Source organism: Leptonychotes weddellii, chromosome 3 (genome assembly GCF_054177405.1).
Source record: "Leptonychotes weddellii isolate Sample4059 chromosome 3, ASM5417740v2, whole genome shotgun sequence".
Classification (NCBI taxonomy): domain Eukaryota; kingdom Metazoa; phylum Chordata; class Mammalia; order Carnivora; family Phocidae; genus Leptonychotes; species Leptonychotes weddellii.
Window position 1 is genome coordinate 110,912,186 of NC_138371.1, and position 17,342 is coordinate 110,929,527.

General features: G+C 48.1%; 1 long non-coding RNA gene across 2 annotated transcripts in view; it reads right to left on the minus strand.

The window, feature by feature from the left end:
* Positions 1-853: 853 nt before the first annotated feature.
* LOC115943443 (uncharacterized) overlaps positions 854-17,342 on the minus strand; it is a 44,837-nt gene continuing 28,348 nt past the window's right edge. Inside the window, exons 5-6 of one of the 2 annotated variants that reach the window (XR_014143693.1) lie at positions 5,372-5,514; positions 854-3,454 (exon numbers count right to left, since the gene is read on the minus strand). This is a non-coding gene — a long non-coding RNA (uncharacterized LOC115943443). The remainder of the gene's footprint in view (positions 3,455-5,371; positions 5,515-17,342) is intronic. The other variant, XR_014143694.1, reaches the window with a different exon arrangement.

Sequence of the window (17,342 nt, forward strand, 5' to 3'; positions counted from 1 at the left end):
ACACCAAATGAGTGCGTTTTTTTCCCCCCAACACCAAACAGTTCTCCAACTCTCTGGACACCAATTAAGTGTTCTATAATTTAATTCTGACACCGTATCTCCAGAATTAATACGGAGCCCCCAACTTAAGGTTTCAGTCCCAAAAAGCTGCCCCCGTGTCAGCTACCAATTGCATGTCCTGGGGGCCTCCCAGCGGCTGTAAAGTTGGGGGTTCCCGCGACTCCCTCCTCAGGTTCAAGAATTTTCTATAACAGCTCACAGAACTCAGGGAGACGGTTTATTGTGAAGGGCATTATAAAGGATACAAATGAACGGTCAAATGGAAGAGATTCATAGAGCAGGGTATTGGGTGGAGGGAGGGCAGGGCTGTGGAGCTTCCACACCTCTCTGGGCAGGCCCCCCTCCCACACCTTGATGTGTTCACTGATCAGGAAGCTCTCCGAACTCCATCATTTATGGAGGTGGCATTACGTAAGGATGATTGATTAAATCATTGGCCATTGGTGATTACTTCCATCTCTAGTCCCTCTCCCCTCCCAGGTCAGGGGATTGAGCTGAAAGTTCTAACCCTCTTATCACAGAGCTGGTTCCTTGGGCAAACAGCTCCCGGCCTGAAGCGATGAAGTCACTTCTTTAGCATAAACTCAGGTGTGGTCGAAAGGGGCTTGTTATGAATAACAAAAGAAACTCCTCTCCCATCATTCAAGAAATTCCAAGGGTTTAAGAAGATCTTGTACCAAGAACCAGGCATGAAGACATTTCTTTTTAGATCACACTTTCACAGAGGGCTGCTAGTTTTGTCCTTGGAAAGTCGCTTTGGGACAAAAACAGCCTTTGAGGATCCTCTGATCTCTCTTATTTGTTCCCTTATATCAAAAGATAACCGACTGCATGTTGATTTGGTTATTTTACCATCGAGGTCCGTCCGGTCCAGTCTTTGGCAAAAATGTGAAGCAGCTATTTATAGCCCCTGTGTATTAGCCACTCACTCCGTGCCACCTCTCAGGAAACTCAGCATTCACAGAGGTTTCCCAGATGGCCAATAAGTCACGGCCCTGAGGTTCAAACCCCAATCTCCCTCTGAAACCAGGGAGAGAGAAGAGATTCCCTTAGGATTCACAGCCCATGAGTGAGTGACTGGGGGGAGAAGGTGTGTGTCCAACTGTTCCTGAAGACGTGGGACAAAAGGGGTAAAGAAGCTCATGGAGCCGGCCCCAGGCTGCAGGAGGTCCTAGACCCCACGTACTCATTAACAGCGTGGTACAGGTAGAAAAGGAAAAATGGAATCACCGAGTGTTGAGGTGCAGGTTGAAGGCATCAGATTACCAGTAAGACAAAGACCTGGGTGGGGAAGGCTGCTCCCAGCTAGGTTTCCATCAGCATCCTGAGCACCAGGCATCAACGCGGTGATGCGCCCCACATGCTAGCGTCCATGTCTCACCGCACCCTCTTTCCGATTCAGAGGTTGTAGGAAAGAACCCCCCTTGCTTTCTCACTGTGCCTCCTCACCCCAGCTCCCCACCACGCTCCAACAGAGACTGCTCTTCGGGAGGGAATTAACAGCCTAAGGAATCCGACATGCCCAGAGAAAAGACAAACACTGTGGGAAAATGTAAGTTATATTAAGATAAATTTAGATATGGCTTTTACTGGAGTTTTTTTTTTCTCACCCAGATTTGGTAGTTTTAAGATCCTAATTTTATAACCTCGGTCATGGGGAGAACCTCGACTCATTCCTGTCACTTTAAACAGCCTTTTATAGCCTCAGCATCTAGAGTACATTTCCTCTTCTTTTTCAACATATCACATTTCTTGGCAGAACCATCTAGCAGAAAGCACCAAAATTTTTATAATGAGGATAAAATCAAAATTTCACACATCAGATTTGTCTTGTAGATTGTTTCTTCCTGCTACATCTTTCCCTCTTTTAACTTTATTTTAGTAGCCAACAATTTTAAATTTGATCTCGGCATTGTTCAATCATCTTATAGGTTTTTGTTGCCAAAGGGCATTTGCTCTTTGCTCTGACTTTAAAGTTGCTACATTGAAAGACTTTGCCAGTGTAATCACTCAGGAGCTCGGTTGTACTCAGGCAGTTGTCACCTCCCACTCGAATTCCGGGGGTGAGCTCCGCAATGGCCTCCCCGCTCTTCCGGTCCCAGTTTAACTTGGCTTCTCGCTAAGATTTTTCCATTTTAAAATGTGTGCTGTGCTCTTGATTCCAATGTAAAGGTTGTTTGTGATTGCCTTTAGGAGTCAAGATCGAGTTCAAACCCAAAATACTGCAGGAGCCACAGAAGGACCCTCTCACTTAACTACCCCACCAGGCCAGGAGGCCCAAGTGGCCTTTGCCTCTTCAGCTGAGTCACCATGGTCCCCCAACCGTGCTTTTTCCCCCTGAAAACGCTCTCCCGGCTCTGCTCAGTGACTAACTCCATCACGAATGTGACCCAGTTTGTTTGGCAAGATGTGATTTTTTTTTTACTCACGCTGCTTTTCCTGGTCACGACTCTCTCTCTCTCTCTCTCATTCTCTCTCTCTCTCGCAGGCATTCAGCGACTCCCTCTCGGCACCCGGCTGGCCCTGCTGCCCAGCTGGATGGATGGCTTTCTCCCCAGCTGTTCCCTTTGCTGCCCGCCCTCCTGTCTCCAGCAAATCCATATTCCATTTGCTTTTCTGCAGCCTTTTGATACCTCCAGAGTCTCCTTAAAATAGATAAACACTAATCTCCAAGGGAAGTTGCAGGGCAGAGCCCACAGATTTGTACCAGCTCAATAATCTGCTCTAGAAGGCAGCTGGAGGAAAAGCAGAACAACGGGAGTCACTATGTACAGGGCTTTTCATCATTTACAGAGCACTTTTTTTTTTTTTAGAGATTTTATTTATTTATCTGAGAGAGAGAATGGGAGACAGAGAGCATGAGAGGGGGAGGATCAGAGGGAGAAGCAGACTCCCCGCTGAGCAGGGAGCCCGATGCGGGACTCGATCCCGGGACTCCAGGATCATGACCTGAGCCGAAGGCAGTTGCTTAGCCAACTGAGCCACCCAGGCGCCCTACAGAGCACTTTTAACTCACGTAGTCTCACTTAATAATATATGTGATCACCGATGGCACAGGTATAAGTGGTCCTTCCATTTTTCAGGGAGGAAACCAGGGCTCAGAGAGATGAAGGACTTGTCTATACAGTAAGGGAGACGGCCAGCACTTGAACCTGCCCTTTTTAAAAACTGCTGTATAATTTACATTCAACAAAATGTGCAGATCATCATTGTTGTTTGCTGAATTTTGACAAATGTATATGCATGTGTAACTACCTCCCAAAAAGGATACAGAACATCTCCACGGGCGCCTGAGTGGCTCAGTCGGTTAAGCGTCCGACTGTTGATTTCAGCCCAGGGCCGTGAGTTCAGCTTCAAGCCCCACGTTGGGCTCTGGGCTGGGTGTGGAGCCTACCTTGAAACAAAACAAAACATTTCTATCACCCAGAAAATCCCCTCAGGTCCTTTCCCAGGAAACCCTCAACGGCTTTCTGATCTCGGCACCAGAGATTAGTTTGCCTTGAACCTCAGTCTTCTGACTCCAAACTCCGTACCCCATCTTTTCCATTACACAATGTTGTTGCACCTTTGAAATTACCGGAATGGACACTATGGGTCGCACCTGGCTGGATTCTATGGACACAGGACTTTGGGAAGCCGGACCATAGTCTTTTAGCTGAAAAAGCTGGTCGACCGGTGGAGTGGACCTCAAGGCTTGCAGTTTCTGGAATGCATGGAGAACGATCCCCAATCTCCATAACGACCCCATCTCTCAAGCATACCGTGAAGTTAAACTACACTCACCGCCCTCCGGCCTCAACAGCACTTCTGGGACGCGGCATTACTGAAGGAAAATTGTTATAAGGTGTAAAGGAGAGGGATGGGAATCCAGCTTTGAGTTACAAACACCAGACCTCAGCCGTGTGAGTTACAAACACCAGACCTCAGCTGACACTTCTAGGACCTCCTCGCTCAACCTTGACCTCCACTGCAGCACCTGCAGCCACCAGCTGCAGGCGAAACCCTGAGTTCTTACACCGGACTCTTCACTCGACTTTTCATGCCCATCAGGCATGTGTAAGCTGTAAACGGGGAGTTCTGCAACTGGAGGCCTCCATTTTAGGGGGGAAAAAAAAACAAAAGGAAAGAAAGAATAATAAAAGCCAATTCTATGGCTTCGAAGGCTGTGCAGTAAATGGCGCTAATTTGCTGAGTCACATTCGGTAGCGTTCCTACCAGGCTTTCATTAATGAAGGGATACATAATACAATTAACCTTATCTACTTATCTGCCCACAGTTTTGTGCCAAACTCTTTATTCACTCTAGTAGGTTAACTGGTTCCTCTTGGATCTTGTTTATACACAGCAGTGTGCTGGTGAATGTTTAACAGCTGATTCTCCGGGAGAAAAAAAAAAGGCCATGACTCGATCTGGATGGTGCGTGATTCGTGGGTGGCCCTGTCCCCTCTGCCTACTCTCCCAAATTCTCCCAGAGCGGTGTTCTCTTTTCAAAAAATGTATCGTACAGGCGAGAGTTTGCAAGGTATTCCGTTTGCTCCTGGGTTGGAATCTCCAAATCAACCTGTAAAGTCACTTTGAAGTGCACGATACACATAGGCCAGCCGGAGATGAATTCCCACCTGTCCCCATTCCGGGGAATCTGAATGGCCAGCCTCCACCTTTCCTTTCTTGCCTCGGTTAACAGCTAGTCTTGAAATGCTTTCAGAATCTCTCTAAACATCCAGCTTGCTTTCTTGCCTTGTTTTGTTTTTCTCGTTAGAAGACCAACTGCAGAAAAGCACAAAGCATGCAATCATTTCCTGCTCCCGGATGAGCATCGACAGCCATGCACAGAGGAAAAGGATGTCAGGAAGAGGTTGCGGCCTAAACAGGAGCCAGGAGCAAATTCTAGGGTTAATACATCTCGGGAAGGCCCGCCACTCTGCCATCATAGTCCTCATCTAGAAAGCCAAGACAGGGAGGTTTGCAGGTTCATCTGCAAGGAGTCGTGAGGTGGAGAGATTGCTTTTGTTTTTTACGTTGGGGCAGCCTGGGAGCCGGGCTCCTTGCTCTACCGGCATTGACTGCTCCATGCTGTTCTCTTTAACCACGTTAATTAGCGCTCGCCACATCATGTGTCTTTGCTCCTTCTTCCCCCAGAACTTGACCTGATTCCGCATGACCTTTCCCAATTTCATCTTCATTTCCTGTCCCAACTTGCCGTGCTCTCTGCTTTCTGCCCTGGGTTTTCTGTGTCACACATTTCTCTTGCAGGAGGGTTGACATTACATTTTTAAGGCTTCTGAAGACTTCAGACATTTCAAATAATTACCCAAGCTTCCTGTCTGTCTTGGTCAGCTCAGTCTCTTTCATGCCGTACGTTCATTAGATTCTTCATACAGGCACTTTGCTGACTGGTAGGCGGAGATTCAAAGACATCTAAGAAGAGGTCCCAGCCCTCGCTGACTTTGTAATCTAGGAGAGGGGATAAGAATAATATCTCCGCTACATTGATGGCTTTCTGTCAGGCAGTTTCCTCCATGGGCCTCATGATAATCCTTGAAATAGGCAGTAATGGGATTCTCATTTTAAGTATGTGGTAACTGAGGCTCAGAGAGGTTAAGGAATTCACCAAGGTCACACAGCTAGTAAATGGTGAAGGTAGTTATGAGTTGAAGGTTCTAGGCCAAATGATTCCAAAACCTGAGCCACTTACCACAGAGGGACAGACTGAGGACCCAAATAAAAACACTACAAGGGAGAAAGTGCCGATGGCAAAAACGAAGCAGAATTTAAGGGTTGGGTGATTTTAGAAGTTGGAGATGGAAATCAGAGGGGCTTCCTGAAAACCTTTTCTTTGTGAAGAAGTGAGCTCCCTGGCCCTGAAGGTACTCAGGTGGAAATCGGAGCTCCAAGCAGTGCTCTTGACCAGTGCCTGAATCTGGAGGAGGCCTCTCTCTCTTTGTGAGACCTTCAGTCCTTGGTATAATATGTTTTTAGCAAACGGCCTATGAGTGGAGCCTAGAAGCAAGGCTTCTTGTTGGTACAGACTGGGAAGGGGGGGGGGACGTGTTCAGGGTAGAAAGAACCCAGGGACCAAGTCCCCACAGCTAGAACACACAGAGGCAGCTTTTCATTTTGAGTGGGGTTCTCAGATCCCATAAAGCTCGCCCATTACTTGGGTCAAGAATATCTACATAAACACAGCTGCTGTTTGACAGTTAAAGAAGAAATAAATGTCATCATTGAAGTCAGTGGTTCTCAAGGATTTATTCCGTAAGCTGCACTCAGGGGTTCTACGAGTAAAATGCAATGATTGCGGTTTTTACCGATTTTCAGGGGGTGATGGAATCGCACTCTTGTCCCAAAGGCACCACAGCCTCAGTATACGGCACCGAAATTTGTCTCCTAGATTTTCCTTAAGACTTTGGCAACTGCTACCACTTGTCTGCCAGTGAACACTTACATGATAAAACAAATAAATGAGCACAGCTAACAAAAATTAGCAGAAAAACACAGAAATCACCAATTAGGCTTGGTGTGACAGCTTGATTTTTTTTTTTTCATGGACAGTTGGTGGTAAATTTAGATTGCATACATATATTATAGAGTCATACTTTCTGCCTGTAAAATTGTCTGAAATCATTTAATAGAAATAAATATGTCAATATCTCATGGTGTTCTAGAAAGAGCACCATGGCTTCAGGTGCTCCCCCTAGCCTTCCTGATAATGCCGGGTGAGTGAGTGATGATTCTGTAATTGTTTTACTGCAAGGTGAGCAGTAACGTGTAGAAATTCTCCATAGTGGGACTGTACCCCTGTTAGGCTGGAGGACGCTTTGAAGTGTTGGTGGAAAACAGTTCAACTTAGGGGGACAAAGTAGAGGGAGGGTTCCCGAGACTTTTCTCCAGTTAGTCCTGCGTCCTCTAGAGCAGGGGTTCTCCGCCTGGGAGGGATCACCCCCAGGAGTTTTTTTCAAAATGGACCCACACTGCCCCCTCCCCTGAGGACAGGTCCCAAGCCTGTCACAAGCCTATGACCTGTGAAAATCTCAGCGCCGGCACGATGTGAAGAGGCCCGACGGGTGTTTTCCTGCCTTCACCTGCCCGAGAACCTCTGCCTAGACACCAATGACCGGAACGTTTCATGATGTTTCACCAATAGTTTAAACGTTTCCATTTTAAAGAGCCCCCTTGGCTGGCAGGGGACTGCGACGCCCCTCTCCTCCCCCAGCCCACCCTTCTCCCCAGCCCTGCATCAGAACAAGCATTGGGACACAATGTCTCAAGCCCGGCAACAGGCCCACTCTGTCCGATTCTCCTGTAAAGCCAGCGTAGACTGCAGCATCTCTGCCCACAGGAGTCTGCTCTATTCCGGAGCCCTTGAGCTGCACAGCCGCTGGTGCCTTGCGCTGGTTCCACCCCAAGCCCAGGCTGCCGGAAATGCCACAGTCCTTTCTCGGAGCACTGGTCTGCTCCCCGCTGAGCCCATCTCCCCTCCAAGGTTTCAACAGTGCACTAGATGCTCATGACATTAGCGCAGGCCTCTGGGACCCTCTCTTTAAATATCCACCAGGCACCTCCAACTCAACGTTTTCAAGACTGACCTCATCATCTCCTGTTCTAACCTAGCTTTTTCCCTATAACTTCCAACTCAGTGGGAGCACCACCATCTTCCCAGCCACCCAAGCTAGAAACGTGGGAGCCTTCACCAAATTCTTTCTCTCCCAACACTCCACCCATAACCAATCAAACATCGAGTCCTGCTCAGTTTATTTAGCTGCCTTTCCTATCATCATAGTCCTGGCTCAAGCCCTCATCCTGTCTGAATTCACTACAGCAGGTCTCTCTGACTCAGCCTCTTCTCCCCCGAATCCCATCCTCCATACTGCTGTCCGAGGGATCTATTTACAAAGCCACTCATATATCTAGCGATACCATTATTGCTGGAGAGCCAATGAAGCCTGAGCGCCTTCCTCTATTACACGTGGCCCTGTCTCCCCACCTTTATCCCCTACCTTGCCTTACCTAATATTTTAAGCCCCATCAAGACAAAACTGCTCATCTCTTAGCTCCCTGTTACCTTCCACCTCCTTCTGCCTCAGAGGCTGATGTTTGGTAGGTATCACCAGCTGCCTCTGATCTCACCACCTCCCTCCCAGAATTAGAGGTCCTTCCCAAAGGTCCCATGATCCCTCATGCTTGCCTCTGGATTACCCTATTGATTTATATTTTCTGTTTATCTGTCTGTCTCTTCCAACGAACATTGGTTGCTTAAGGGCAGGGACTGCACTTTCTACTATCTTCGAATTGCCAGCCCCTAAAATAGTGCTTGGCCGGTCATGGAGCAGAATTACACAGAGGGTAAAAATCTAAAGCAAGCTCCAGCATAGGAGTGTTGGCATCTCTAGTCTTCCGAGAGCAAATGCCAGTCACAGCTACCCCCAAACCTATGCAAGCTGTCTCATCCCATGGGCATCTCTTTACTATTAAAACACCTTCCAGAGTCTCTAAGACAGAGGCTTGGGGGAGGACTCACACTGCTTCCTCTCAATCAGCGCCGATCATCCTTCTCAGTCTCCAACTTCGAATGCAGCTGAGATACTCAGAGGACCCAGGACTCCGCCCCAAGCTCTCCTTCCCAGGACCGGAAGTCACCTAAGATTCTCCATCACCTCCCTAGACAAATGCACACAGACGAAGTGTGTCCTCCTTGTCACAGCAAGCCCCATCAAGACCCCCCCGTGTTCTAAAGTGCCCCCCCCACTGGCTTGGCACGATTTGGCCACAATATGGCGGCATCTTACCATCCCCATGCTGACTGATGCCTTGACACCTTTACCACATTTCTGTTTGCTCCAACTTCCTGAGGCCATAGAGAAGAGACTTACCCTTGGAGAAGTAAACAGTACTTTTAGGCCTTTAAAGGGTCACCCATGACGCTTAGCATAATATCCAGAGAGGAGAAACATGGCTTCTGGTATGAGAAATTGGCTGTGCGTTCCCTGCTGGTATTTACTGGATAGTTACCAAGTACACGGCACTCACCAACTATCTTACAAAAGGAAGTTTAATGTCATAAATAAGAACGTGCGCTCCATAGCCAAGCTTGGTTTCAAATCCCAGGTCTGCCCCTCAGTAGTTGCGTGACCTTGGGCAAGTTACTGTCTGTACCTTTCTGGGCCTCAAGTTCCCATCTGTCAAACGGGGGTGATAGAAATAGCGCCTCCGCCACAGAACTGCTCTGAGGGGGAAATGAGTTAGTGAAGGAACAGTGTGAGGGCTGTCATTCGTGGTGTGTGGCTGTCTTTCATACGCATTAGCTCGTGGACTCCTCACGACTACCTTCTGCTACAGATGAGGACACTGAGGCTTGAGATACGAATCAGACCCGGGCCCAGCATCTCCAGCATCCACATCCCCACACGCATGGGCTGTGCCCTGCCTGAATCCCCTCCGCTGTGAAGCCAGGCCTCCGTTCCCAAGGGTTAACCCGAGGAAGATAGTCCGCATCCTTGTATAGATAATGCTTATCTTTCTAGTAGGAAACATGCCCTAAGCTAATTCAAAAGTAGGAAATGTCTCAGACTAAAATACCGTTCTTTTTATAAGAAACAAAAGCAAACAAACATCCTTGCCAATTAACACCTGAGCAAGCCACTCCATTAACAGGAAATTGATATGGTGGCAGAGCGGGAGCTCAGGGTTCCAAGTTCAGACTCGGGGTTTTCAACAGGCACCTCCACTCTGCCCTGGGAATAGCAGAGAGCGGAGCGCACACACAGCCAGCGGCTGCAGATGGGGCACCCGTGTCTCCAGCTGCCAAAGGTCGTCTGGCAGGAAGCACGTTGGTGCCCCGGCGGTTCCTTGGACCATGTGACCTAACTGCCAGGTTATACTTCTGCAATTACAGCCCCCGGGGACCAGCCTGAAACAGACATGGGTTGCTATAATTTAGAAAGGCTAGCGCAGTAGCTCTGGTACAAGGCAAAACTTGGGCAGGAGAAGTTTACTTTAGTTCGGGTCTTGTGGTAACAAACAGCATGATAGACAAAAATATTGCAGCTGGATGATTAATGAGGCACGGGGACCTTTGCATGTGGCTTTGAAAGATTATAAATACACGGGGCTCGTCAAGCATCGCCAGTCGGTTACAAATTATGAGTCGTCTTTCAGGTGTCCTTTTACACCTCTCATTTTGAACAGGGCGAGCAAACAACTCTCAATCCACCAGCTGGGGAGTTCCAAGCACGCCACGGAGCATCAGGACACACCTTTGCCCAGGCTGCAGGTTATCGAGAGATGTTCAGTTAGGATTCAACCTCAAACCTTCCTTCCCCTAACTGCATGCTTGGGTGTCCATTAGAAGGCTTGGTTCTGACTGTTCAGTGTTCAAGGATGGTTCCTTCATTAACACTTCTTAGATCCCATTTTTTTGCACGAATCACCAGTCATGGAGATGAATGCCTATGCGGGCCATTACTTTTAAAACGCAGGAAATGTATTTGTGTTTGGGGAGGCTTATTGCTACACTCAAGAATCCAGTATTAGAAGTTGTTGGCTTCCAGAAAGAGAACATTCTAGGGCGTCTGGGTGGCTCAGATGGTTAAGCGTCTGCCTTCGGCTCAGGTCATGATCCCAGGGTCCTGGGATCGAGTCCCGCTTCGGGCACCCTGCTCAGTGGGCAGTCTGCTTCTCCCTCTCCTTCTGCCCCTCTCCCCTGCTTGTGCTCTCTCTGTCTCTCTCTCAAATGAATAAATAAAATCTTTAAAAAAAGAGAGAGAGAACATTCTACCACAAAGATATGTCTGAAGAAAATAACTACGTGGCAGCAATCTACAGTGTGCTGTGTTTATAGGATAATCATGACACCTGCTAACCAAGGCTTCGTGAGATTTCGGTCTTTGGTGTGAGATAAATACACACACACACAACACACACACGCCCCAACGGTAAGCATATATGCTGTGCAGCTGAAAATCTCAGTCCTTCATAATGCAAAAGACACTTGAGTCATCTGAGACTCAGCGAGAGTCCACTTCTTCCAACGTGAATCCTTTTACCTTTTTAAAATTCGCAACAGTCCATTTTTAGTTTACCTGGGGTCTTTGTAATTAAACATTACATTCATCTTAATTGGGAAAAAGAAAGTCTCTCTCAAGCTGAGAATGCATCTTCCCTTCAAGTCTGAGAAAAATACCATTTGATTGCTTTTGTTTTCATTTCTCTCCCTTAAATGTGTATTGGCCAGAAACATTCCTGTTCTTGAGGCCAGTCGGTTGAGCAATATCTGGTCAGACCACCTTTACAACACATTTCTATCTCCTTGTTGCATTTCTCCCATAAAAACACAGTATTAAACATTTCATAACCTGTGGGGCTGGTGCCCGGCGAAGTGGCCAAGCCAGAAGCTGTTTTGAGAACTTGCCTGGCCAACTGGGCAGTACCTGAGCGGCTGCCCAGTTGGCCAGGCCACCCCTCACCCGCCACCCCTCTCCACCCTGGTAGGCTGTGTAAGTTAACAGCAAATAAATACCCCACATTGCTTCCCATCCGGGGAGGCGGGTGGGGGGGCGGGGAAGCAAAGACTCCTGCCCTTCTTCTGCTCTTACTTACAGCCCCTACTAGTTATCAGATAGAATTTTCTTAGAGAAGATGGGACAACGAAATAAACTCTGGTACCAAAAATACCCACAGGGAATCAGAATTACTAAGAATAGGCCATGATTTTTGTTTTTGCGTTCAAAGAAAATGTGGCCCAAGGCACGACCATCCACCCAGCCGCATAAGCCAGGAACCCTAAAGTCACCCATGTCCTTGCCTCTTGGCTTTATCCCTGCATCCAGGCACCCACCTCGTCTTGTGGAGGGGACCTCTCGCCAGCCCTGGAATCCACCCATGGTATTCATTCCCTTGCCACTGCTCGCCTGGATGGTGGTGTCTCTGCTGGCCGTCCCGCCTTCCCCTGTCCCTCCAGCCCCAGCTGCAGCAGTGAGGGCTCCAAATGCAAAGCCACCCAGGTCTCTCTCCTGGCGGGGCTCCCACCGCCTACAGAGTCCCAGCTCCTTGGTCTGGCATGCAAAGGCCTGCCCATGGTGCTTGCTGCCCCTCTTCCAGGCTCTTAGCACTGCGGACGCATCCCTGTGATTGAATGCATCTCACTGTCTGCGAGCAGATGTGCGTGATGGCCTTGCCTCCTTGACTGTAAGATCCTTGAGGGCAGGTGCTGTCTCTCTCAGATCTGTATCTCCTACACCAAACAGGGGAAGTGCTCACTTAGTAAATGAATGTACAATATAAAAAATAATTTTTATACCCCGCCTTATTCTAGACAGAATTTGAGATGGCCAATGAGTGGAATTTACAAATAAAATCTCTGCTCCACTAAGACCGTCCATGTCCTGAGAAGGTACACGTGTTCATGAGCATAAGCAAACAAGCTATGAACTTGTGACCATCCTCCGTGCTCCTCGCTAGAAATAGTACCAATTGCTGCCATTTGACAATACATATCAAGCACTTAATATTACATCCTCACAGGTCTCCAAGGCAGAGTTTTCTCTTTTTACAGGTGAAGACACTGAGTCAAGGAAACGTTAAGAAATGTGCCCAGAGGGACGCCTGGCTGGCTCAGCCGGATAAGCGTCTACCTTCAGCTCAGGTCATGATCTCAGGGTTCCAGGATCGAGCCATCAGTGGGACTCTGCCATCAGTGGGGAGTTTGCTTCTCCCTCTCCCTCTGCCCCTCCCCCGGCTCGTGCTCTCTCTCTCTCTCTCTCTCTCTCAAATAAATAAATAAAATCTAAAAAATTAAAAAAGAAAGAAAAAGAAAAAGAAATGTGTCCAGAGTCACACAACGTGTCAATAGAGAGAAAAGAGTTGATCCTGGAGACCTATTTCCAAATCCTCCGCTCCTTCCGCTGTGTCATGACGCTTCTCTGTTTAAAGCTTGGCTTCTGACACTGTGAGCGCTGCCAAAATTTTAAAAGCAGTTTGCTTCTGTCATGGTCGGCAAAGGCTGTGGGTGGCACTGCAGTGTGGCTTTAAAGGAAGAGGCTGGAAGGAGTTATCGCCTGAACCCTGAGCACGCCCGGCCTTTCTCCCCAGCCCGCACCTCCACGCTCCCAGGCAGGAGGACTGAGGAAGCCTTGGAAGCTGCCTAAATGACACTTTGACCTGAACTAGTGGTAGAGAACAGGCAATTTGACTGTTTGCATCTATTGCCCACCAATGCCAGTGGAAACCACTGGAAGAGCTGCAAGCCGCCCGGAGAGAGGGTTCACTCCAAATCGTTTTACAGCTCATTCGTGGAAGGCTATCAGATCTTCCTTCCAGGAATGGCCTCGGTCTCAGAGCCTCTCAAGACAGAGGGGCCACACCTGGGTTCCAGTCTCTGCAGATGAGCACTGGGAGGGAAGGAGTTGGGGAGAGATCACAGTGACCCAGAATCCAGGTGAGCTCCGGTGACACTCCCACAGGGGGATAGTCAGAGGCAGACCCATCACTGCAAAATTCTGCTCCCCCCAGTATGCCTAGCGTGTTCAGAGAGCCCACCTCACTGTGGAAAAAATCGGAGAGAAGACCCCAGACAGGAGCCCGGCAGATTTTATCAGCAGGGCAAACTCTCAAGCACGACACATGGGCATGCTGGAGGCGGGTGACTGAGGCTAGCCCACAGGGGAAGGAGAAGGAAGAAGGGCCCGCTGAGGGCCCGCTCTGTGCCGGGTCCTAGGGCTCAGGCTCTGTACCAGAAAGCAAGGTGAAAAATACAATCTACAGGGGCGCCTGGGTGGCTTTGTCAGTGAAGCGTCTGCCTTCAGCTCAGGTCATGATCTCAGCGTCCCGGGATCGAGTCCCACGTCGCACTCCCAGCTTGGCGGGGAGTCTGCTTCTCCCTCTCCCTCTGCTGCTCCCCCCACTCATGCTCTCTCTCTCTCTCAAATAAAATAAATAAAATCTTAAAAAAAAAAAATACACTCTACAACAGATGCCTCACTCAAAACCACCCCAACCTCTCCTAGCAAGATTTCCTAGGCACTAAAGTCTGGGATGCTGAGTCTTTGTTTTCCAAACTCCCTGGCCCTAGGGATTCCACAAGTAACCTTAGGTCGGTTATGAAAATAGCAGGCTACCCCAGGCAGATGCTCTGGTGCGCAGTGCGGTGTGGGCGCTGTCAGCGTCCCCCCTATACTGCCCCTCTGGTTACAGACCATACATGCAGGCCTGGTCCGAGGACCCAGCGGGGGTCCCGCAGGACCAGCCGGGAGGGTCCTTGGCTTCCTGCAGGATGGAAATCAGACATAAGCCAGCAGGAAGTGAGAGCAGAGTTTATTGCAGATAAAGAGAGAGCAGATACAGCAGAGTGTCTGGGGGACTCCGAAAGGAAAAGGAGAGAGAGTCTCGTCTTTGCTTGGGGTCTGGGGTTTTTCCTGAAAACTGTGGCCTGGGGCACGTGTCTTCCCAGGCACCCAGGAACAGAAAGGAGTGTTTAGGCGTCCTCTATAAATCACTTATGCCCTGGAGCCAGGGGTCCTGGTGAGTCCATGGTCTTGGAAAAGCTTCATGTGGACCCTGCCCAGTCACTCTTTAGATCATATCCATGGTGCTGGAAGACTCCAAAGAAATCATTAACTCCTTGACCTTTACAAGGAGTTAATGTCATACCTGATCTGTTCTATAAGGTGTGTGTAAGGCGGGGGTGCAGGTCCCAGCAAGAAGAGAAGCAGGAAAAGGAGCAAAAAAAGCAGTTTTTCCTGAGGTCCCTGAGGTTGCCCTGTCTCACACCGAAGTGGAGATGCTTTGGACCGTCTCCAGCAAGGGCGAGAAAGGCACTAATGTCTAGTCAGTCTCCGACCCCTGGGTACGGAGCGGCGTCCGCACCGTCTCCAGCTTGTGCGGTTTTCCGGCCTGCAGCAGAGGCAGTGGGGCTTGGGGCTTGGCAGTGGAAGCAGCAGGTGCAGCAACTACCTGGCCAAGCCAGTTTTGCAGTGTGACTCTGGGCGTTGTGTCCAGGATGCCCAGTCTGGAGCCCTTATCACCATCCTGTAACCCAGCGGTTCCCAAAGGGCGGCCTCTGGCGCAGCTGTATCAGCAGCGCCTGCGCACTTGGTAGAAACGCAGATTCTCGGACCCCGCACCAGGCCCACGGAATCAGAAACTCCGGGGCGGGGCCCAGGAACCTTGGCTCTAACAAACCTTTCTGCAGATTCTGATGCGCGCTGAAGGTTAAGAACCTCGCTACGAGGCAACAGCCTATAATAAATCCATTCCCGCTAAAAGTAATGAGAGCAGAACTTGCTGTGGGCAACTTAAGCCGAATTGGATCAGGGCCTGCCTTCATGTTGTCCATGGGGCAGACACCCAGTTTTCACAAAATGCCATGATGTTCTGGATGAAAACAAAACAGGGCACTTCACTCAGTCAAGAATGGTGAACTCCCAACTATTTTTATTATATATGCTTCCCCAAAATTTTTGGACGTGTATCCTCAATAGTTACACTTATTTCTAAATTTTATATATACTCTGTTAATATATAAAACACATATAAATAAAACCTTAACAGATGAAATTTCTAAAAATGAACATAAATAGAAGTCCTAATGCTTTCTAATGCCCCATGGGTGGGACTTCAGTGATCAATGGTCTAGAATGTAAGAAGACCTTCTAGCAGAAGAGCAAAATTGAAGAAACTGAAATGATGGTGCAGCCTATGTCTGTGGAACCGTAAGGAGGTAAGTAAGAGTGACTGGAAAGAAGGAGGGGGTAATAGGATATGATGATGGTGAAAATGACGACAATGATGAGCACAGTAGTAATGACTACCGAGCAACTAACCTGGTCATTTAGCTCAGAAAACAACACTGTGAAGTAGAATGTTTACTCCCACTTTTTGGGTTGGGAAATTGAGGCTCAAATGTCTCCAGGCTAGTAAGTGGCAGAGCTGTGCTTTGAAATCAAAATCTGAGTCTTTTGACGGTCAGTTTCTGGCTTGGGCTTCTGTATGGTTGCAAGAGCCATTGGCTGGGGTAGAAAATTCCAGAGGAGGGACAGGGTTGGAGGGAAGGTGATACATTTTCTTTGATGTTTGAGGTGTCGGAGAGATATCCCAGTGGAGCTTTGTAATACACAACTTAATACATGAATCTGCAGAATGTAAGTCTGGCTGCAGATAAACATTTGGAAAACTTCAACTTCTTACAGTAGTTGAAGATACTTGTTTTGGTATGATCACCTTGATGGCAAGGAGCAAGTAGAAAGGGAAGGGGAAAGAGAAAAGGAGAGGGAGGTAATGAACGGAGCAAGCTTTTTGATGAGCTAGGAGGGCAGGGGATGGACAGTACTAACAGGATCATTAGGCCTGGACAGGAGGAAGGACAGAAACCAGACGGACCCAGGCTTGAACCCTAACTCCAACTCCTACTAGCTACCCCAATATGGGAAACACAAAGAATTTCTCTACCTTCACTTCTTCCTCCGTCAAATGAGGACAAGGACAGTATCTCTACCGGATAGAGATCTTCTGCAGACGAAAAGAGAAATGATAAAAAGTGCATAGTGTTTGGCCCATAGAAAGAACGCAGTATTTGTAACTATAATTACCTGGTCATTATGATAATTGGTATTGTTCTCCGAGCTAGGAAGGAAGCAGGTAAGGATTAGTGCAAATGTAGAAAACCTTATTGTTGGGGGAGTATAACAGTTATGGAAGGTCTCAGCTGATGACCTCTACTTTTGGGCCAAGCAAGGGGCGAAGTCCAGAACTAAGAGGGAGTGAGAGAAGCAGAGGCAGGGTAGGGGCTTGAGCAGAAGTGCACAAATTTTAAGAGCCACCTTTGGAGATTCAGAGAGGAAATTAATTAAGCCCACTCAAAGGGATCTCTGAGTGGCAATGAGGGCGTTAATGATTAGGCTGTTTACAAAGGACATTCAGAAGAACAAAGTTGGAGAGCTAACACTTCTTAATTTCCACACTTACTATAAAGCAACAGCAACCAAGACGGTGTGCTATTGACATAAAGACAGACAAAAGTATCAGTAAAATAGAATAAAATGTCCAAAAAGAAACCCATACATTTAAGGACAACTGACTTATGACAACGATGCAAAAGCAATTCATCAGAGGAGGAACAATCTTTATAACAAATAGTACTGACACAATTCAACACCCACATGCAAAAAAAATAAATGAATAAAAGAATTTTTATTCATACCTCATACCATATAGAAACATTAACTCACAACGGGCTATAATCCCAAATATAAAACCTAAAACTGCGACACTTTTTGAAGAAAACATAGAAG